The 23,772-nt window shown below is 38.1% G+C and overlaps 1 pseudogene; it reads right to left on the bottom strand.

Moving 5' to 3' along the window:
• The window catches only part of LOC148567006 (uncharacterized), a 44,462-nt pseudogene extending 42,481 nt beyond the window's left edge, over positions 1–1,981 (bottom strand).
• Positions 1,982–23,772: the final 21,791 nt, after the last annotated feature.

The raw sequence follows: 23,772 nt of genomic DNA, 5'->3' as shown, positions 1-23,772 counted from the left end.
CTGGTGTAGAAATGACTGGTGCTGTGATCAGCTTATCTTTCAGAGTCTCAAAGGATTGCAAACACTCTGTGTCAAAGACAAATGGTTATCAGCGGCTAGCAGATTGCTCAGAGGTTTTACAATTTTTGAAAAATCCTTTATAAACATCCTATAGAATCCTGCATGCCCCAGAAAGCTTCTGATTGCCTTAACATTGGCAGGTGGTGGTATTTTTTCAATTACCACCTTTAGCTTGATCCACCTCTATTCCCTTGTTTGAAATTCTGTGCCCAAGGACAATTTCTTCAGTCACCATAAAGTGACATTTCTCCCAGTTTAAAATCAGGTTAGTCTCTTGGCACCTTTTCAAAACAAGTGCTAGATGGTCAAGACAGGAGCTGAATGAGTCTCCAAATACTGAGAATGTCATTCATGAAAACTTCCAGAAATTTCTCTACCATATCAGAGAAGATAGAGAGCATGCACCTCTGAAAGGTTGCAGGTGCATTGCACAAACCAAATGGCATCCTTCTGTAGGCAAATACTCCAAATGGACATGTGAATGCTGTTTTTCTTGGTCTTGAGAATCTACTGCAATTTGGTTGTAACCTGAATATCCATCCAAAAAATAGTAGTATTCATGACCTGCTAGTCTCTCTAGCATCTGGTCTATGAATGGTAAAGGAAAATGATCCTTTCTGGTGGCTGTATTGAGCCTTCTATAGTCAATACACATATGCCACCCTGTAACTGTTCTTGTGGGAACCAGTTCATTCCTTTCATTATGAACCACTGTCATACCTCCCTTCTTGGGGACAACTTGGACAGGACTCACCCATGGGCTATCAGAAATAGGATAAATAATCCCAGCCTCTAGTAACTTAGTGACCTCTTTCTGCACCACCTCCTTCATGGCTGGATTCAGCCGCCTCTGTGGTTGAACCACTGGCTTAGTATCATCCTCCAATAGGATCTTGTGCATGCATCTGGCTGGGCTAATGCCCTTGAGATCACTTATGGACCACCCAAGAGCTGTCTTGTGTGTCCTCAGCAGCTGAATTAGTGCTTTCTCTTCCTGTGGCTCTAAAGCAGAGCTTATGATTACCGGAAAAGTGTCATCTTCTCCCAGAAATGCATATTTCAGGGATGGTGGTAGTGGTTTGAGCTCGGGTTTAGGAGGCTTCTCCTCTTCCTGAGGAGTTTTTAGAGGTTCTTCTATTTTCTATGGTTCCTCCAGATCAGGCTGAACATCTTTAAAAATGTCCTCTAGCTCTGATTCGAGACTCTCAGTCATATTGACCTCTTCCACCAGGGAGTCAATAATATCAGCGCTCATGCAGTCTTTTGATGTGTCTGGATGCTGCATAGCTTTGACAGTATTCAACTTAAACTCATCCTCATTGACTCTCAGGGTTACCTCCCCTTTTTGGACGTCAATGAGGGTTCGTCCAGTTGCTAGGAAAGGTCTTCATAGAATGAGAGTTGCACTCTTGTGCTCCTCCATTTCTAGCACTACAAAGTCAGTGGGAAAGGCAAATGGCCCAACCTTGACAATCATGTCCTCAATTACACCTGATGGAATTTTAATGGAGCCATCAACAAATTGGAGACATATTCGGGTTGGTTTGACTTCTTCAGTCAAACCAAGCTTTCTGATAGTGGATGCAGGTATCAGGTTGATACTTTCCCCAAGATCACATAAAGCTATCTTGGTACAAGCACCCTCTAATGTGCATGGTATCATAAAGCTTCCGGGATATTTAAGCTTCTTTGGTAAGCTTTTTAAAATGATTGCACTATATTTTTCAGTGAGAAAAACTTTTTCAGTCTCCCTCCAATCCTTCTTATGACTTAAGATCTCTTTCATGAATTTAGCATAAGAGGGTATTTGCTCAAGTGCCTCTGCAAACGGAATCTTTATTTCAAGAGTCCTGAGATAGTTTGCAAAGCGGGCAAATTGTTTATCCTGTTTCGCTTGGCGGAGTTTTTGAGGATAAGGCATCTTGGCTTTATATTCTTCAACCTTAGTTGCTGCAGGTTTATTTCCTACAGAAGTGGTTGGAGATGCTTGCTTAAGGGGGTTGTTATCAGCACTTGCAAGTGTCTGATATCTCATTGGTGTTTGAACGCCAGAATTGGGTGCTGTATAGGCATTCAACGCCAGATTGCCACAGTTTTCTGGCATTTGGACGCCACAATTGGCCATCCACTGGGTGTTCAACGCCAACTTCTCACCCTTTTCTGGCGTTTGAACGCCAGAATCATTCCTCTCTGGGCTCTTACTGTCCACAGAGGGATTTTGGGCAGTGGTTTGGTCACCCTCTGTCAGATGTTCCTTTCTTGGCTTTTTGCTACTTTGAGTTGAGACATTTAATGTCTTCCCACTCCTTAAATGAACAGCTTGGCATTCTTCTGTTATCTATTTAGATAACTATTGTCCTGTCTGATTCAATTGTTTTTCCATAATCTGGTTAGCATCTTTGGTTTCTTGTAGCATCTCTTTAAATTTTGCTAACTGTTTTGTTATAGAAAATAGTTGCTGATTGAGTTCAGCAATTTGTTTTGGAGGACTAAGTTCAGTAGATACTACCTCAGCCTCTTCTTTCATGGAGGTCTCACCACTTGAGTACAGGTGCTGATTTCTGGCAACTGTATCAATGAGCTCTTGAGCCTCTTCAATTGTCTTTCTCATATGTATAGATCCACCAGCTGAGTGGTCTAGAGACATCTCGGCCTTTTCTGTAAGTCCATAGTAAAAGATGTCTAACTGCACCCATTCTGAAAACATTTCAGAGGGGCATTTCCTCAGCATCTCTCTGTACCTCTCCCAGACATTATAAAGAGATTCATTATCCTCTTGTTTAAAGCCTTGGATGTCCAGCCTTAGCTGTGTCATCCTTTTAGGAGGGAAATATTGATTCAGAAATTTGTCTAATAACTGTTTCCATGTTCTTATGCTCGCTGTAGGTTGGTTATTTAACCACTTCTTAGCTTGATCTTTTACAGAAAACGGGAACAGTAATAATCTGTAGACATCCTGATCTACTTTCTTATCACGTATTGTGTTAGTAATTTGTAAGAACTGTGCCAGAAACTCAGTAGGTTCTTCCTGTGGAAGACCAGAATACTGGTAATTTTGCTGCACCATGATAATGAGCTGAGGGTTTAGCTCAAAATTGCTGGCTCTGATGGGGTATACAGATTTTTGAAAAATATAAAAAGAAAATTGAAAAAGAATTTGTTTTGAAAGAGATTTAAAAAGATAAATTTTTAAAATTAAAATTTTAACTTGACTAACAAGAAACTACCAAATTTTAAAAATTTTGACTAAGTCAACCTAAGGAATTCGAAAATGATGAGTAAATAAAGGAAAAATATTTTTTTTAATTTAATGAGGAAATAAAAAAATAATAAAATGACACCAAACTTAGAATATTTAGATCAAAACAAATAAAACAAACCAAAAAACTTTGAATGTCAAGATGAACACCAAGAACACTTTGAAGATCAAAATGAACACCAAGAACAAATTTTGGAAATCTTTAAGAAAATAAAAACACAAAGGACACCAAACTTAAAAATTTTTATACTTTGGACACTAATAATTCGAAAATGCACAAGAAAAACAAGAAAAGACACAAAACAAGAAAAACTAAAGATCAAACAAGGAAAATAAACAAGAACAACTTGAAGATCAAGAAAGAACAAGGAACATAAAACTCGAAAATATGAAGAATAAAAAGAGCATACAATTTGAAAAATTTAAGGAAAATAAAAACACGCAATTGACACCAAACTTAAAACATGAAAGTAAACTCAAACAGAAGACTCAATAATTAGTTTATTGGTTTTTATCTATTTATTAAAAATTTTTGAAAAAAAATCTAGAAAAAAAAACAAGGATTTTAAAATTTAAACAAAAACAATAATAAAAGACTCAAATTTAGTGACTCTAAACAAAAAAAAAAGATAAATTTTTCCTAATCTAAGCAACACGATGAACCGTCAGTTGTCCAAACTCGAACAATCCCCGGCAACGGCGCTAAAAACTTGGTGCACGGAATTGCAATCACACCTTTGCAACTCCGCACAACTAACTAGCAAGTGCACTGGGTCGTCCAAGTAATACCTTACGTGAATAAAGGTCGATCCCACGGAGATTGCCGGCTTGAAGCAAACTATGGTTATCTTGTAAATCTTAGTCAGGAGATTAGTGATAAAAATGATTTTGTTTATGAAAAGAAAATAACATGAAATGAATGAAGTTTAGGATACTGAATTCCATAGAATTCTATTCAATGACAATGGTGAGGCCTTATTTAACGAGATATAACCTGTAGAAGCTGCAAATTGAATAATTCTATTCCTTATTTTCCTTTGCCATACTTGTTTAGTTGCTTTAAACATATATGGTTGGAAATCTTTCAGTTTTAATTGTTTTCTCCTCCATCATCATTGGTGCTCTCTTGGTGATATTATTCTCACCCTTGGTAAAATCTTCATGTATATATATTCATTGAAAGCCTAAAACATTACTTTTTAGAGTCCAAAATACTAAATTAACACTGTTATGCATTGATTATTCTCTTTGTAGGTTGGCTCAATAGAGGGAAGGGTTGGAGTATAACACCTAGACAATGCACAAAAAAACAAAAACTTTACTTTCAAATGCCACCGAAAGAATAGTGAGATATATTTTGTCAACTCTCTAAATTTTCATCCGATAACACACCATATAGTATCAAACTTAGTTGAAGTTCATTCTGAAAGGTAGTTGATCTAATATTCTTTAGTGTCATATCTTATTTGAAATTTGCATTCAGGTAAACACACTTTTGAAACTGCTAGATCTGATGACACTTTTAATTTCTAGGATAAGGACAGTAAGCAGAGACCAAAGGTTATCATATTTCTGTAAAATTTTCCATTCCACTTGTCCTTTTATGAAATTGATCATTGGAATTTCCAAAAACACTTTCACATTTGTCTTGTAAAATAATAGTTTTTGTGCTAGTAGGTTCCATTTGTATGTATGGCATAAGTTCATCTGGTAGCCATGATATCACCATCATTTGGCTTAATTTTTTTTCTAATTTGGTTACCCTGAATGGGAGGCATATGCTCTCTAATTTTCTTGTTTTTCCATATAGGCAAAGTGAAAGGTGAATCCCTTTTGTAAAATCTCGCAAAATACTAAATAAATAATCAACAACTAATAAATAAATTAATTGAGAGAAAAAAAAAGATTAGAAAATTAATATTTATAATTTGAAAAAATAAAAATATTTAGAGTTCGAATTAAAATGCTTATCTTAAGGGTTTTGAACCAAAGTTGGGCTAACAGGCTAAGGAAATGAAATTAGACCACACCAGACCTAAGTCCATGTACCCACACTCAACACACAATTCAGCATATTCCCCATTCATTTTGGAAGGGGGCAGCTGAAATTGAGAGAAGGGAGAAGAGAGAAGAGAGGAGAAAACCTAACCCTAGCTCCACCTTCAAACCTCTATAACTTTTGCTACGGAGCTCCGATCGTCACACCGTTTGCGGCCACGCAAAGTTTGTCTCCTCCTTTTCATTCTACCTAAATAGTGCCCCAGTTTCTCATTCAAAGATGAAATCACATTTTTGGTTTGGTTATTAAGGATTTTTGGTGATTTTGATGTTATAGAGGACCTCTAGCTTATGTTCTTGGTGGTATCCATCACTAATTTTAATGGATAAAGGTAATAAACTCTTGTACCCTCTTGGTTCATTAATTTATGAAAACTCTAGTTTTTATATTGTGCCAAATTTCATAATATGGTTTAGATTAAGTAATTGAAAGCTTGGCTTTATGGAATTTTGGAAAGAAAAGCTTGGAAGCTTGGAATTGCGACATTAAGGTACATGTAGCAGTTTTGAGTAGGCATTATGTAAGGTTATATGAAAACCTAGGTTAATTTTTTCTAGGATAAGTTGAATGGAATTGATTGTTAATATGCTTGAATAATGGTTAGTATGAGTATTGAGTTGGTTGATGTGTTTTGGAATGAAACAAAGAGTGGAAATAATGAGTTTTTGATGAATTGAGAAGTGATACGTGATATTGTTGTAATTGAATATTATGATATATGTTGGTGCTATGTTGCATGAAAATGAATATACATGTTGAAGTTTTAATCGAGAATTGGGTGTATGAATACTGTAATTTTGTGTAAATTGGGCTGGAGGCTGTGATATGGTGAAGAATCCCTATAAAACAAAGTTTAAAGTCTCAAATAACTCATACTTTAATGTTCAAAAATCCGGAGTCTTACATCCTAGTTTAACCTCAAAGTGCGATGAGGTCTACGTCTAGTTTCCACTACAACAATGACAAAATTTCACTATATACAATTCAATATTACAATCACCAATGCCAAGACCAAAACAAGGGCAAAAATGAACAAACCAAACTGGTTATTCGCCTAGACAAATGAATTACTCCACCATGCCTCACAAACCTATTCCCAGACAATACAAACTCTCCAAAACATAACAAACAAAGACTTGAATAAACTAAAACTGTGTAGAGTTATCTTCCTAGTTTAAGACATATCACTCATAGGCTTTTCTAAATATTCTCTTACAAGATCGTATGCATTTTTGTTAGTACTAAGAAGACTCAAAACTGAATATCAAGTACAAACCAAGATGAAGAAAAAAGACACTCAATTGTGCAATGTTTGATTTCTGAATTATTCTCCTTTGGTTTTTCCAAATTGTTCTTCTTCTTATATCCAAAGACCAAGCTAATGCTAGGCATTGCAGCAGATTATTTTGCATTGAAGACACGATGCTTTTCTTTCTTTGTGCAGCTACAATTCCCTCCTTAAAGGATGATACTTTCCTTTCTTTTAGCAGCATCACATCTCCTTTATAATAACTTAAAATATTGCTATTAATTGATGATTCTTTTCAAATTAAATAAGCATTAATGTCATTTCCAAATCTGAAGACTTTATTGCACAATCAATTACATCATAATTATTTAATTATTCAATTTAAACTAATGTTGGTCATCGCAACAAATTGTAAAATCTTTTTCAGACTCAACAATCTCTCCTTTAATGACAAACATTTTAAAATAGAGAGATTTTAACGAAACTTAATAAGAGTAGAAAAACTTCTTTTTCATATAAAAAATAATTTTCCCCTGAATTTGTGCTATGGAGTCTTTGAGCTGAAATATCAGAGTGTAGCAGAAACATAAGCCAGCACTAACAATGATAGTTATATGTTATGGTGATAAAGAGATTGCAGTCAATAAACTAAGTCTTAAACAAAAACATAAACTTTAATAAACTTAGTCACCAAGTTTTTGAACATAAAAAAATATGACCAAACCAACAATATCTCTCTCTATTCCTATTACTCCCATTTTTTTAATCAAGAGAGCAAATGAAGAACCTGCAAGAACTTGTCAGAGAATAGAAAACTAAAGCAAATTGTTTGGTTATACAGTCATCCAAAATATATCTTAAAAATAAAAGATAATAGTAAGTTAATGATTAGAGTCACTAAACATCAGAACTGGCTGAGAGCTAACTCATCTTCCTCAGCATCTTCATCATTAGAAAAAATGTGCTTTGAAATAAGATCATTAATGTACTGTTTCAGGATGTCAATTTTTCCATTGGTTTTCCGCAGTTTAGACTTAACAATCCATCTTGGTGCCTCTGCTTGGCTAAATAGGCTTGTTGTGCCTCCACATGATTCCAAACTCCTGAACCAAGTCTCTTACTATACCAATGAGCTCAGTCAATGAGTGGCTTGAAGATCGCGAGGCCTTCGAGCTACTAGCCCCTCTTGCAACTAACTGTCCTTTACCTCTTGCACTTTCATTGATTTTCCTGGCTAGTTTCTCCTTTTAAAAAATGAAGAACATTCTTCATAAACTTCATTGGAGAAATTAACATTGTAAAGTTCAAAGATTTTAGTGAGGAACATTGCATAGGATAGAGTAGTGTTGCGAAAGCTAGTGACGCATTCATGCATATGACAAATCATAATATAATATAAGAGGGCAAAAATAATGAGGGCATCACAGAAGGAGACTTTTTGAAAAGTGCCACTTTGAGGAAGAATTATGTGATTGACAATCCTATGAAGTTGAGCATAAAAGGGACCTAAAGCTCAATGAGATGCCATAATGCCATCACAAAAGGGAATATTGACACAAATACTTCCAACAGCATCAGTTAGGGACACATTGAGTTCTTTGTCCCATTTACCAGAAGTGTATACTTGAACACTAGAGTCAAAGAAACCAAGAGCTTGATTAAGACTAAGATGATCAATAACAATGTTTTTTCCTTTTACAGTTGAAATAATTCTTTCTTTGTGAAAACCCATGTTTGCATAAAACTCATTTATCAGCTGAGAAAGAATAGGACACTGAACATCAAGAATTGGAAGCCAGCCTTGGAAGTAAAAAATATCTTTGAAATCTAATCCTTTCAAGACAAGTTTTGTCTAAATTAACCAGTTTGGTAGGATTGATAAATCTATATTTGATGATAACTTTTGGCTTGAAATGAGTGAAATTTATTGTAACACCCTAATTTTTAGCACCTCATGAGCGTACCAAAAGTTTAGGCGTTACTTACCTCTAAACTTTTTATTCTATACTATCTTTATTTAATATTGAGCCTTCACGAATACGAATTGAAACTTTCACCAAGAAAATGAAGAGTCAGTACTTTAAATCATTTAATCACAAAATTATATATATCAACATAGTATTATATACAGAGACTTACTCAAAGATACTCAAATACAATTCCTACCCATCTAAAAACTAAATCAATAAATGACGAGGGGAAAATAAAATCTAACAACTCAACTTGTAAACAGAATCTTCTATGCTCTTGTAGTTCCGCACTAAGCCTTCGCACCTGTAGCTGAAAGGGGTGGAGATAGGGGGTAAGAACTGAGGAGTTCTTAGTAGGGTTGGGGTGTAAAGTTATATCCATTTTATATACACTTGGTCAGCAACAACAGTCAACAAAGTACGAGCCAATTCAACAACTATAGAACACAAAACCCAATCATAAGCACACACAATCATAGAAAACACACTCACAAATAAATACGCGCAAACAAGTATGATGCATGTCTAGTCCTAGTGCAGGCCATGAGCTCATGTGTCGGTTGCCTACCCGCTCCCGACATTACCCGAGCACAAGTCCTAGATATGTCTTTCCAGATGCATACTGTGTGCTTATAAGTCTTACGGCTAGGCCGCATACAATGTGACTTTCAATGTGCTTACATCTGGAAAACAGTTCTCAGTGTGTGGGTGTCCTCACTATACATTTGGCACTAAGGTCCAAACAAGATCGCATATGCTCTCCTGTGGCAGACAGTCTTTTAAAACTTTCTCTTTATCTTTGCCTTCTGCTCTCCTGTGGCAGAGGTCCCTTTAGTTAATACATTCTTTCTTTCCTACCATCTGCTCTCCTGTGGTAGAGGTTCTTTAATATTCTTTCTTTCTTTTTATTTCCTTTCTTCTTCTTTTCTTTCCTATCATTTCATAATATAATTTATCTCCGCATTATTCTCTCGCATTTTCCTAAGTGGCTTATGGAAAAGAATTATAAGGTATTTTAAACGAGTCTGCGTTCTCTAAAACTTTTAAAATCACTCTGTTTGCTCTTCCCTGACTTATAATAATATTAATAATATCTTTATTATATAATATTCTTAATAAAATAATAATAACAATAAAATAAGATATTTTAAATGGTAAATAAATAATATTTATATCTGTTCTTAAAAACTTAGTTTCGTAAAACTTTTATTCTTAAACTCTTGCTATCTATGTTTTAAACCTCAAACTCTTAAATATTTTATTTTTAACTCAACATATTTACAAAATTATGTTTGAAACCTCACTTATCTTAATATTTATAAAAGTAACCCTGAATTTTTATGAAATATCCTTTTTTACCCCTGTACTTTATTTATTATCCAAAATACCTGAAAACTTATATAATTACAAATTGTACCTCGATTTTTATTTATAAATACAATGTTACTCTTCAAAAATAAAGTGTAAGTACTAATCTTTTTCTTATGCAAAAACTGAAACCGTTAGCTGTAAAGCCCGGCTAATTAACGGCTAATTAACCCATAAATGAGAATTTATTCTAGAAAGCCTAAAATGATATTTTTATGGCTTAATATGATAGAGGAAATTGAGACGAGAATTTCGGTACCAATTTTATGGAAATCGGACCAAGATTGGACCGAACGGGCCAAACCGGTCCAACCGGACCCAAAGTGGGCCCTTGGCCCAACATAACTAAACCAAAACCCTAGTTTTCAGCACTCTCTCTCTCCTCACACAACACCAAACACGCTGAAAAAGAGAGGAAATGGGGGAAGAACACTCTCTCAAACCTCTATCTCTCACTTGATCTTCAAACCACCATAACTTTTGATCTAGAGCTCCGATTGCCGCTCCGTTTGCGGCCACGCGCTCACCGCGGAGAGCTCTACAAAACCCATACAACTAATCTTGAGGTAAGCCACGTGTTTCTGTTCGAAATTACAGCCCTTATTTTCGAGTTTCATGGGTAAAATGTTGAGATTTTGGGTTCTTTGATGTTATAGGACCCAACTCTCTTGAAAGAGAAGGTTAATCTTGTCTCTTTGGACCTTGGGTGTGGTAAGATTCTCAACCCTAGTGTAATTTGTTGTTCTATGAGGTTTGGGCATTGAGATGTTGTGTATGGGTATGATGATTGTGGCTTAGGTTGTGTATATGTGAATATTGGAGCTTGATTGGTGATTTTGGAAAGCTTGGAAGAGGGTTTTGTGTGATAAAATCTGTTCTTGGAGGTGTTGAGACCTTGAGAGTTTGAGGAAAAGTGGTTTGGAAGTGCTCCGGTTGAGCTTGGGAAATCGGCTAAGGTATGGTTTCGGTTTCCCGTATCTAATATGTAATGTGGTAGGAAATACTTAGGCTAGAGGCCCTAAGATAGGCATTGAATTGATGATGTTGTGGAATGGTTGAGATATATGATGAGATCATATGTGTGATTATGAATATTGATGCCTTGATTGTGTGATATGTGAGAAAATGCATGTTGTGATATATGCTTGATGAATGATTGAGGTTGAATTGATGGGTGGTGCCATATTGTTGGTGAGTATGATGATTATGTATAATGATGGTTGATTGGAAATTGATATTGTTAGAAATTGGGATGAAAAGGATGTATGACATAATATTGTGTTTATCCTTTGGCCTTTTGATTGAGAAGTGTTAAAATGGTTGGAGGTAGTTTTGAGAATTTTGGTAAAATGTCAATGCATGAGTTGAGGATGGCTTGTTGTTGAATTTGGTACACTTTGATTGATTTCAAAGAAAAGGGATGAAATTGGCATGTTTTAATTGATTTTGAAAAGAGTTGAAAGTGGCTTGTTTTGAAAATGGCACTTTGTGGTTTTGAATGAAAATATGGTTTTTGGGCATACTTTGACGGGACATAACTTGGACTACGGATCTTTGATTTGTGCCAATTCTATTTAGAAATGAAATTGGATCCGGGATGTCCATGCCGTTCGAAGAACGGGTGAAAAATGATTTAAAATGAGAGAGTTATGACCGTCGGAAGATTGGGGGTTGAATCTGTGAATTTTGCAGCTTTTAACTTAGAAAATTTTTAGCAGAATGACCCCTCGCGCGTAGGCGCACTTGGCGCGTATGCGCCGTTCTTCGAGAAAGCATCATCCACGCGTGCGCGTGGAGTGCGCGTACGCGTGGCCCTGTTTTCATCCCAAAGTTGATTTTTGAGTTTTAAAAGCCAAACTTCATACTTCTAAGCCTCCAATCTCACCACTTATGTCTTAAATCATTATGATATGCCTAGCATGAGGAAAAGGGCTAGTGAATGTGGTAACTTGCGAGTGAAGCAAGGGAAAAATGAATGATCCATGAGGATCAAAGATGATTATGTGAGATGTGGAGGATGGCGGTGGAAGTGCTTGTTATGCCATGGGCCGAATGGCCGTAATTGTTAATGAATTGGCTGGTTATGGATTTAACCGTGAGCCGGATGGCTGGATTATGCCGTGTGGCGGCGGAGCCATGTTTATGGCTAAGTATAAATGCATATATGCTGTTGAATGAATTGTGAATGTTGGCACTTCCACCATTGGAGATGAGGGTTTCCCTGGGTAGTAGCAATGGCTAGCCACCATGTGCTCCAGGTTGAGACTCGAAGCTCTGTTAACCCAATGTCGTAAGTGTGGCCGGGCACTGTGAAAGGCCCGGATGAGCTCGCCCCCATAAATATTCACCAGTGATGGTGATGGATAAATATTCACCAGTGAGGGTGATGGATATGGATCATGATTATGATCAAGTTTATGATGAGTATAACTCGAGTTGGGGATGCACGACAGAGGGACAGTCCAATGGCTAGCTACCAGGACTTGTCGGGTTGGCTCTATAACCGACAGATGATATCATCAGCCACTAGGGACAGGCATGCATCATAAGCATACTACATGAATTGTTTGAGATTGCCTATTTGACTGCATATTACTTGCTAATTGCCTAAATGCCTTATCTGTTCCTATTTGTAAATCTCTTGTCTGATATAACTGTGTTTGCTATATTATACTCCTGCTGGTGGTTGGGAGGTCTGAAGGAATTGGAAAGGGAAGTATTAGTTAGACTGAAAAATCTTTAGTCAGTTGCCACTTACGGTTTAGCTTGTTTATAAGCTTTGATATTATCTGAAGGAAGTTCTAGGATTGCCTTCGGCTTTCCTCTATTATTATGTATTATATATGTGGAAGCTGTTACCGTGCTGGGGACCTCTGGTTCTCACCCATGCGGATTTTGTGGTTTTCAGATGCAGGACGCAAGGCTTCTCGTTGAGGCATGCTGGAGACTTCTGGATTAGCGAAGATCCTTTGTTCTCGGGACTCTGTTTTGGGTTATATATCTTGTTTAGATACTTTTATCTCCATTAAATAATACAAACTGTGACGACTCCTTCTAGAGGGGATTTTTGGAGAATAGGTTTTCTGTATTTGTGTCCCTTTGGGTTTCCTTTGGGGTTTTCTTATTTTATCATATGTATATATTGCTATGCTCGGACCGGTTATCTTCGCAACCGGGTTTTGAGTCTTGATATTCCCGTTTTTGACACTCTTTATATATATGATCTTGCGTTAGCTTATCCTTTTCTCGTTACGTTATCGATCGGAGTGTTGCGCGTTTGAGTTACGGTTTTTGTTTACCCCTTTTTCTACAAAAGCTCCTAGTTATAATCAATTATTCATACTACTATACGTACTAAATTTTTGTTTTAGAGGTCGTAATACCTTGCCATCTCTGTCTTATGACTTAAGCATAAGACTCTGTATGGTAGGGTGTTACATTATGGTATCAGAGCAGTTCGTTCCTGTAGAGCCTGAGGAATGGACTGACTATGCTTCTGTGCATTCTCTATATGTGTGTTATGTGCTGTTAGTATATCTACTTGATATAGTTGGCATAAACGTTCATGAGCATGCATTTGGGACTTTGAAGCACTAAACTTCCGATATTGAGACTGATCAACTTAATATCGATTGTTTGGTGTGTATAGGAACCAGATGGCGCCTCGTGGACGCGGTAGAGGCCGTGGGAGAGGACATACGAATGCTCGTACGCCGGAGACTAACCCTAATAACCCGGTGAACTTTATGACTGCGTTGGAGAACATGGCTGCTGCTATGCAAGCCACTGCTGAGGCTCTTGGTCAACAGATGAACAACCATGGTAATGACGGAGGTAGAGTTCAGGGCCCGATGACACTGGCAAACTTTTTGAAGGTTAATCCCCCTAAGTTCAAGGGAACCACTAGTCCGACTGAAGCCGATACATGGTTTCAAGCCATGGAACGAGCACTGCAAGCGCAGGTGGTACCTGAAGGGCAGCGTGTGGAGTTCGCTACCTATTTGCTCATTGGCGAAGCATCGCATTGGTGGCAAGGAATTCGACGCCGTGATGATTATATCACCTGGGACATCTTCCAAGAGGAATTCTATAAGAAGTACTTTCCGACTTCTGCTAGGACGGCCAAGGAGCTTGAATTGTTGCAGCTGAAGCAGGGTACTATGTCTGTATCCGAGTATACTGACAAGTTTGAGGAGCTGTTCAGATTCTCTCGTATGTGTCAAGGGACTCCGGTGGAATATGAGGAATGGAAGTGTGTTAAGTACGAAGGAGGACTCCGGAGTGATATTTTCAGTTCAGTGGGACCAATGGAGATTAGAACTTTCTCCGAGTTGGTGAACAAGTGTAGGGTTGCTGAAGAGTGTGTGAAGAGGGCAGCCGCTGAGAAAGGAAGTCACAAAGGATCATTTTTACAGAACCGAGGGAAGAGCTTTGCACCTAGAGGTCCGCCTTTCAAGAGGGGAGGTTCTTTTAGGAGGCCCAACAACAACTACTCCCAAGGAAAAAGGTTTGGGAAGCAGCCTCAGAATGATCAAGCTTGTACTAGGTATGGGAGTCACCATCCGGGAGTACCATGCAAGGCCGGATGGGGTTTGTGCTACAATTGTGGAAAGGCGGGGCATAAAGCTGCAAGTTGTCCAGAGAAGCAAAAGCAAGGTGCTGGGAAAGCACAACAGACTGGTCGGGTGTTCACCACCTCAGCTGTGGGTGCAGAGGGATCCGAGACACTCATTCGAGGTAACTGTGAAATGGCTGGTCAAACTTTAAATGCTTTATTTGATTCGGGAGCATCGCATTCATTCATTGCATTTGAGAAAGCCCATGAGTTAGGGTTGAAGATCATAACCTTAGGTTATGACTTAAAAGTGTATAATGCTACCCATGAAGCCATGGTAACTAGGCTAGGATGCCCGAAAGTTTCGTTTAGGTTCAAGCAGCGTGATTTTGTCCATAATCTAATCTGCTTACCGATGATCGGTCTTGATCTTATCTTGGGATTGGACTGGTTATCCGAAAACCATGTCCTGCTTGATTGTTCTACCAAGTCGGTGTACTTTATGCCGGAGGATACAGAAGGGCCGGTTGTGGTGAATAATTATTACTTGAATTCAATGATGGTGAACTGTTCTGGAACCGAATGTCAGGGTATCCTGTTGTTAACCGCGGGTGTTTCGGGTGATGATCAAAGGTTGGATCAGATTCCGGTAGTGTGTGAGTTTCCGGAAGTGTTTCCCGATGATATTGAGGAATTTCCACCTAACCGAGAGGTCGAGTTTGCTATTGAATTGGTGCCTGGGGCGGGACCAATCTCAAGTGCTCCTTATAGGATGTCACCGTTAGAGATGGCCGAGCTAAAGTCTCAGTTAGAGGAATTGTTGGGTAAGAACTTTATCCGACCAAGTGTTTCCCCGTGGGGAGCTCCAGTGTTACTGGTAAAGAAGAAAGATGGAAGTATGCAACTCTGTGTGGATTACAGGCAGCTGAACAAGGTCACCATAAAGAATAAGTACCCATTGCCGAGGATTGATGATCTCATGGATCAGTTACAAGGAGCTGGGGTTTTCTCTAAGATTGATTTGCGATCCGGTTATCACCAGATAAGGGTGAGGGGTGAGGATATCCCTAAGACCGCTTTCAGGACTCGTTATGGTCATTACGAGTACACTGTAATGTCCTTTGGGTTGACGAACGCTCCTGCAGTATTCATGGATTACATGAATAGAGTGTTCCGTCCGTTTCTGGATAAATTCGTGGTTGTCTTCATTGACGATATACTAATTTACTCCAAGACTGAAGAAGAGCATGCGGAACACTTGCGGACCGTGTTGCAGATTTTAAAGGAGAAGAAACTCTATGCGAAACTGTCTAAGTGTGAGTTCTGGAAGAGTGAGGTGAAGTTTTTGGGTCACGTGGTGAGTAAGAAGGGAATAGCCGTAGATCCAACCAAGGTAGAAGCTGTGATGGATTGGAAGCAACCAACCACAGTAACTGAGATAAGGAGTTTTCTGGGTTTAGCTGGCTATTACCGAAGGTTCATCAAAGGCTTTTCGCAATTAGCTTTGCCGTTGACAAAGTTAACTCGCAAAGACACTCCGTTTGTTTGGACTCCTGAGTGCGAGGAGAGCTTTCAGACATTGAAGAAAAAGTTGACCACTGCACCTGTGTTAGTGTTACCTGAGCCGAATGAGCCATTTGAGGTGTATTGTGACGCCTCATTGAAGGGTCTAGGGTGCGTGCTGATGCAGCACCATAATGTGGTGGCGTATGCCTCACGATAGTTGAGACCTCATGAAGTTAGTTACCCTACGCACGATTTGGAACTCGCTGCGGTTGTGTTTGCCTTGAAGGTGTGGAGGCATTATCTCTATGGGGTTAAGTTCCAAGTTTTCTCTGATCATAAGAGCTTGAAGTATCTCTTTGATCAGAAAGAGCTTAATATGAGGCAGAGAAGGTGGATGGAATTGTTGAAGGACTACGACTTTGAGTTAAATTACCATCCTGGAAAGGCGAATATAGTGGCGGATGCGTTAAGTCGAAAGTCGTTATATGCGTCTTGGATGATGCTTCAAGAGGAGAAGTTGCTCAAGGGATTCGAGAGTCTAAAAATTGGTGCTCGAGAAGTATCTGGAACCTTGTGTTTGAGCCGATTAGAAATCTCGAGTGACTTTAAGTCCGAACTCCTAAAGGCTCATGAAAATGATGAAGCGTTATGGAAGGTGTTACCGGCTATCGAGCAAGGAAAACAGTGGAGAGTGTCGGAAGAAAAAGATGGGTTATGGAGATTCAAGGGTAGGATCATTGTGCCGAATGTTGGCACTTTGAGGCAAGATATCTTAAAGGAGGCACACAAAAGCGGATTCTCCATTCACCCGGGAAGTACTAAGATGTACCATGATTTAAAGGCGATGTTTTGGTGGCCGGGTATGAAGAATGATGTGGCGGAATATGTTTCAAAGTGCTTAACTTGCCAAAAGGTAAAGATTGAACATCAAAGACCTTCCGGGATGTTGCAACCCTTAGAGGTTCCGCAATGGAAGTGGGAAAGTATTGCAATGGACTTTGTGTCGGGATTGCTAAGGACTAGGACTGGTTTTGATGCTATCTGGGTGATCGTGGACCGACTGACGAAGTCAGCTCACTTTTTACCCGTTCGGATGACTTACACCCTTGAGGAGCTAGCTCGGTTATACATAAAGGAGATTGTGAGACTCCATGGTGTACCTGCTACTATAATCTCTGATAGAGATCCTCGTTTCACTTCGAGGTTCTGGGGTGCATTTCAGAAAACTTTTGGAACTCGATTAAGCTTGAGTACAGCGTACCATCCCCAAACAGATGGTCAATCCGAGAGGACGATCTAAACACTAGAGGATATGTTGAGAGCTTGTGTTTTGGACCAACCGGCGAGTTGGGATCGGTATATGCCATTAGTAGAGTTTGCATACAATAATAGTTACCATGCGAGCATCGGAATGGCTCCGTATGAGGCTTTGTATGGGAGAAAATGTCAATCTCCACTATGTTGGTATGAAGCTGGAGAGAAAGGCTTGTTGGGGCCGGAAATGATAGCTGAGACCACTGAACAAGTCAAGAAGATCCGAGATAGGATGCTTACGGCGCAGAGTCGTCAAAAGAGTTACGCCGATCAAAGGCGGAAGCCCTTAGAATTTGAGGCAGGAGATCATGTTTTCCTGAAAGTTACTCCAACTACAGGAGTAGGTAGGGCGATTAAGGCAAAGAAGTTGAATCCTCGATACATTGGTCCATTTCAGGTCCTGGAGAGGGTTGGACCGGTGGCGTATCGGATGGCTCTACCACCTTATCTCTCAAACCTGCACGACGTGTTTCACGTGTCGCAGCTTCGGAAGTACACTCCTGATGCTAGCCATGTGTTAGAACCTGAGTCGGTTCAGTTAAGGGAAGATTTGACGCTTCCAGTGGCTCCGGTCAGAATTGATGATACTAGTATTAAACGGTTGCGTGGAAAAGATGTTTCATTAGTCAAAGTGGCATGGAGTCGAGGCGGTGTTGAGGAACACACTTGGGAACTTGAGTCGGAGATGCGAGCGGATTATCCGCATTTATTCTCAGGTAATTGCATTTGAATTTTGTGGGCAAAATTCCCAATTAGGTGGGTAGAATGTAAAGCCCGGTTAATTAACGGCTAATTAACCCATAAATGAGAATTTATTCTAGAAAGCCTAAAATGATATTTTTATGGCTTAATATGATAGAGGAAATTGAGACGAGAATTTCGGTACCAATTTTATGGAAATCGGACCAAGATTGGACCGAACGGGCCAAACCGGTCCAACCGGACCCAAAGTGGGCCCTTGGCCCAACATAACTAAACCAAAATCCTAGTTTTCAGCACTCTCTCTCTCCTCACACAACACCAAACACGCTGAAAAAGAGAGGAAATGGGGGAAGAACACTCTCTCAAACCTCTATCTCTCACTTGATCTTCAAACCACCATAACTTTTGATCTAGAGCTCCGATTGCCGCTCCGTTTGCGGCCACGCGTTCACCGCGGAGAGCTCTACAAAACCCATACAACTAATCTTGAGGTAAGCCACGTGTTTCTGTTCGAAATTCCAGCCCTTATTTTCGAGTTTCATGGGTAAAATGTTGAGATTTTGGGTTCTTTGATGTTATAGGACCCAACTCTCTTGAAAGAGAAGGTTAATCTTGTCTCTTTGGACCTTGGGTGTGGTAAGATTCTCAACCCTAGTGTAATTTGTTGTTCTATGAGGTTTGGGCATTGAGATGTTGTGTATGGGTATGATGATTGTGGCTTAGGTTGTGTATATGTGAATATTGGAGCTTGATTGGTGATTTTGGAAAGCTTGGAAGAGGGTTTTGTGTGATAAAATCTGTTCTTGGAGGTGTTGAAACCTTGAGAGCTTGAGGAAAAGTGGTTTGGAAGTGCTCCGGTTGAGCTTGGGAAATCGGCTAAGGTATGGTTTCGGTTTCCCGTATCTAATATGTAATGTGGTAGGAAATACTTAGGCTAGAGGCCCTAAGATAGGCATTGAATTGATGATGTTGTGGAATGGTTGAGATATATGATGAGATCATATGTGTGATTATGAATATTGATGCCTTGATTGTGTGATATGTGAGAAAATGCATGTTGTGATATATGCTTGATGAATGATTGAGGTTGAATTGATGGGTGGTGCCATATTGTTGGTGAGTATGATGATTATGTATAATGATGGTTGATTGGAAATTGATATTGTTAGAAATTGGGATGAGAAGGATGTATGACATAATATTGTGTTTATCCTTTGGCCTTTTGATTGAGAAGTGTTAAAATGGTTGGAGGTAGTTTTGAGAATTTTGGTAAAATGTCAATGCATGAGTTGAGGATGGCTTGTTGTTGAATTTGGTACACTTTGATTGATTTCAAAGAAAAGGGATGAAATTGGCATGTTTTAATTGATTTTGAAAAGAGTTGAAAGTGGCTTGTTTTGAAAATGGCACTTTGTGGTTTTGAATGAAAATATGGTTTTTGGGCATACTTTGACGGGACATAACTTGGACTACGGATCTTTGATTTGTGCCAATTCTATTTAGAAATGAAATTGGATCCGGGATGTCCATGCCGTTCGAAGAACGGGTGAAAAATGATTTAAAATGAGAGAGTTATGACCGTCGGAAGATTGGGGGTTGAATCTGTGAATTTTGCAGCTTTTAACTTAGAAAATTTTTAGCAGAATGACCCCTCGCGCGTAGGCGCACTTGGCGCGTATGCGCCGTTCTTCGAGAAAGCATCATCCACGCGTGCGCGTGGAGTGCGCGTACGCGTGGCCCTGTTTTCATCCCAAAGTTGATTTTTGAGTTTTAAAAGCCAAACTTCATACTTCTAAGCCTCCAATCTCACCACTTATGTCTTAAATCATTATGATATGCCTAGCATGAGGAAAAGGGCTAGTGAATGTGGTAACTTGCGAGTGAAGCAAGGGAAAAATGAATGATCCATGAGGATCAAAGATGATTATGTGAGATGTGGAGGATGGCGGTGGAAGTGCTTGTTATGCCATGGGCCGAATGGCCGTAATTGTTAATGAATTGGCTGGTTATGGATTTAACCGTGAGCCGGATGGCTGGATTATGCCGTGTGGCGGCGGAGCCATGTTTATGGCTAAGTATAAATGCATATATGCTGTTGAATGAATTGTGAATGTTGGCACTTCCACCATTGGAGATGAGGGTTTCCCTGGGTAGTAGCAATGGCTAGCCACCATGTGCTCCAGGTTGAGACTCGAAGCTCTGTTAACCCAATGTCGTAAGTGTGGCCGGGCACTGTGAAAGGCCCGGATGAGCTCGCCCCCATAAATATTCACCAGTGATGGTGATGGATAAATATTCACCAGTGAGGGTGATGGATATGGATCATGATTATGATCAAGTTTATGATGAGTATAACTCGAGTTGGGGATGCACGACAGAGGGACAGTCCAATGGCTAGCTACCAGGACTTGTCGGGTTGGCTCTATAACCGACAGATGATATCATCAGCCACTAGGGACAGGCATGCATCATAAGCATACTACATGAATTGTTTGAGATTGCCTATTTGACTGCATATTACTTGCTAATTGCCTAAATGCCTTATCTGTTCCTATTTGTAAATCTCTTGTCTGATATAACTGTGTTTGCTATATTATACTCCTGCTGGTGGTTGGGAGGTCTGAAGGAATTGGAAAGGGAAGTATTAGTTAGACTGAAAAATCTTTAGTCAGTTGCCACTTACGGTTTAGCTTGTTTATAAGCTTTGATATTATCTGAAGGAAGTTCTAGGATTGCCTTCGGCTTTCCTCTATTATTATGTATTATATATGTGGAAGCTGTTACCGTGCTGGGGACCTCTGGTTCTCACCCATGCGGATTTTGTGGTTTTCAGATGCAGGACGCAAGGCTTCTCGTTGAGGCATGCTGGAGACTTCTGGATTAGCGAAGATCCTTTGTTCTCGGGACTCTGTTTTGGGTTATATATCTTGTTTAGATACTTTTATCTCCATTAAATAATACAAACTGTGACGACTCCTTCTAGAGGGGATTTTTGGAGAATAGGTTTTCTGTATTTGTGTCCCTTTGGGTTTCCTTTGGGGTTTTCTTATTTTATCATATGTATATATTGCTATGCTCGGACCGGTTATCTTCGCAACCGGGTTTTGAGTCTTGATATTCCCGTTTTTGACACTCTTTATATATATGATCTTGCGTTAGCTTATCCTTTTCTCGTTACGTTATCGATCGGAGTGTTGCGCGTTTGAGTTACGGTTTTTGTTTACCCCTTTTTCTACAAAGGCTCCTAGTTATAATCAATTATTCATACTACTATACGTACTAAATTTTTGTTTTAGAGGTCGTAATACCTTGTCATCTCTGTCTTATGACTTAAGCATAAGACTCTGTATGGTAGGGTGTTACATTAGCCATTTTCTTTTAAAATATTACTTATATTTTAATCCGTTTTTGAGTTTGTGGTTACCGATTCTTCGTAACTTTTAATCTTTTTTTATCTTGGCCATCAAACCTCACCAAATCTCATCAATTTCCTTAATATACTACATCACAATAGTCCCAAAGCCATTAAAATACCCACAACTAAGCTGTTCCTCATAGCCAAACCAATAAATCACAGGCAACAACAATAATTCAACATAAACTCATTTAAATTCAAACAATTATCAACCAAATCAACATTCAATTATCAAATTCACATTTAATTATTCTAAAATTTATCAAACCCTATCTCCATATAAAATTAAAATATTCGAAACTCCGGAAAAGCTTTTTAACCAAACTGCTAAAAAAGAAAACGTCAGAAATCTTATGTGCCTCCTAGAATTTCAATTGACCAAATTTAAAGAAAAGGGGTGCTATGTTACTATTAATTTCTACCAAATAAAAATAACACCAACACATAAAAAATGAAGATATAAATACTTTTATTAAATTAAATTTTTTATTGAAGTTACGAATTTTAAATAATCAAAGCCGAAAGTTTTGGTGAGGATTACGGTTCCATGGAAGTATCCATGGTTTCACGTTCTCTCTTTCTCTTGGTTCTTGGCTTCGGTGGTTTTAACTGAGCATAAAAAAAGTTTTAATGCTTATCTAAGTAATGATAATGATGTGTCATTCATATATATATATATATATACTACGTTTCAATTTTCTCTCTTCATTCTTTAAAGGCTTCGGCCACTTTTTTTTTTCTTTTTTTTTATTTGTTCCATAATAATAATAATAATAATAATAATAATAATAGTAATAATAGTTATAATGATATTTATAAAAATCAATTTAAACTTTGTCTATTAAAATAGTTTCTAATACATAATTCAAACTAATAAAATAAGTCATAATTAAATTAAATTTCAATAATTATAAAATTTTATTTAATTATTTTTGTTAAAAATAATTTTTTTTAAATAATTAATTATTTAATTTTTAAAAATTCGAGATGTTATATTTATTAATTTAACTTGTACTTATTCATTGAAATCGCATGCTTTTGTGAATCTTCTCTTAATTGAGCCTAATTCTTGAAAACATGCTTTTTTATGCTTGAAATTGCCAAATTTAATTCATTTGTCTATCATTCGATGTCTTGACGTGTTTGTTTAAGTGATTAAAGATTTGGGAGGCAAGAATGGCTTGAAAGGATGAAGGAAAAGCATGCAAAAGTGGAGGATTCATGAAGAATTGAAGATTGGAAGTTCTCCAAGTCGTACGTACGCATCAATCTAAAGTTTTGCGTACGCATCACTGGCAGCACATGACTTACGATTTGGAGCCCAATTTGGGCCTAATCTAGTCAAATATAAAGCCTAGACTAGTGGAGCATGGAGGGGGAGCAGGATACTCTCTAATAATCACATTTGACATTTTTGGTAGAGGTTTTTGTTCATAGTTTTTCTAGAGAGAAAAACTCCAACTTTTGTCTAGGTTTTCCTAGGTTTTACTCAATTTATACCTTAGTTTTGGATTCTAACTTCTTTTAATTGTAAGTTGCTCTTAATTTTCTTGTCTTTTGCACTACACTTTACTTAGATTTCTTTGTAGTTGAAGTTATTTTGTTAGCTCATGAACTTGTGAATTCTTGATTTTCCATTAATGAATTTGATGTTTTGAGTTTACTATATGGTTATTTGAGTTATTAGCATTGATAACTTGCATTGTTTAGTTATTGTTTTCAATAATTTTTATAATTTACCGTATTTTTTTCATGTCCACTAAGTATGTGATGAAATATTTACTTTGATTATGCAGTAGATTTTTATCTCTTGGTTTGGGAATTGAGGAACTATGTAACCTTGAGTCATTAATGTCCAACATAGATTGATAATTTGGATTGATAGTTGACTTGGTTTCCACTAACGCTAATCTTCTACCAAAGTAAATTGGTAAGTTGATTAGAATTTGTGGATTGAGATCAAGTATTCCTACTTGACTTTCTCCAATATTTAGGGTTGACGAAGTGGAACTAACTCATCTGAATTGCCATAGTTGTGATTTATGACAAGGATAAGAGACCTTAACTCTTAATCCCTAGCCAAAATCCCTTTTAACATTTGATATTCACTTCTTTACTCGCTCAATTTCTCAATCTTTTCTAGCTTGATTTAATTGTCTTTTAGTATAATTATTAGTTTAATCATTCTTCTTATTCATGCTTTCTTAGTTAGTTATTTACTTGTTTCTTGATTCTAGTTTCTTGCAATTTAATAGTTGTTTACTCTTTTAATTCCTAGTTCCTTTAATTCCCGCAATTGTTTTTGAAAATTCCCT

This window comes from Arachis ipaensis, chromosome B4, assembly GCF_059453495.1.
Source record: "Arachis ipaensis isolate K30076 ecotype BB chromosome B4, ASM5945349v1, whole genome shotgun sequence".
Lineage (NCBI taxonomy): Eukaryota > Viridiplantae > Streptophyta > Magnoliopsida > Fabales > Fabaceae > Arachis > Arachis ipaensis.
This window is presented reverse-complemented; position numbering and strand designations above follow the sequence as displayed.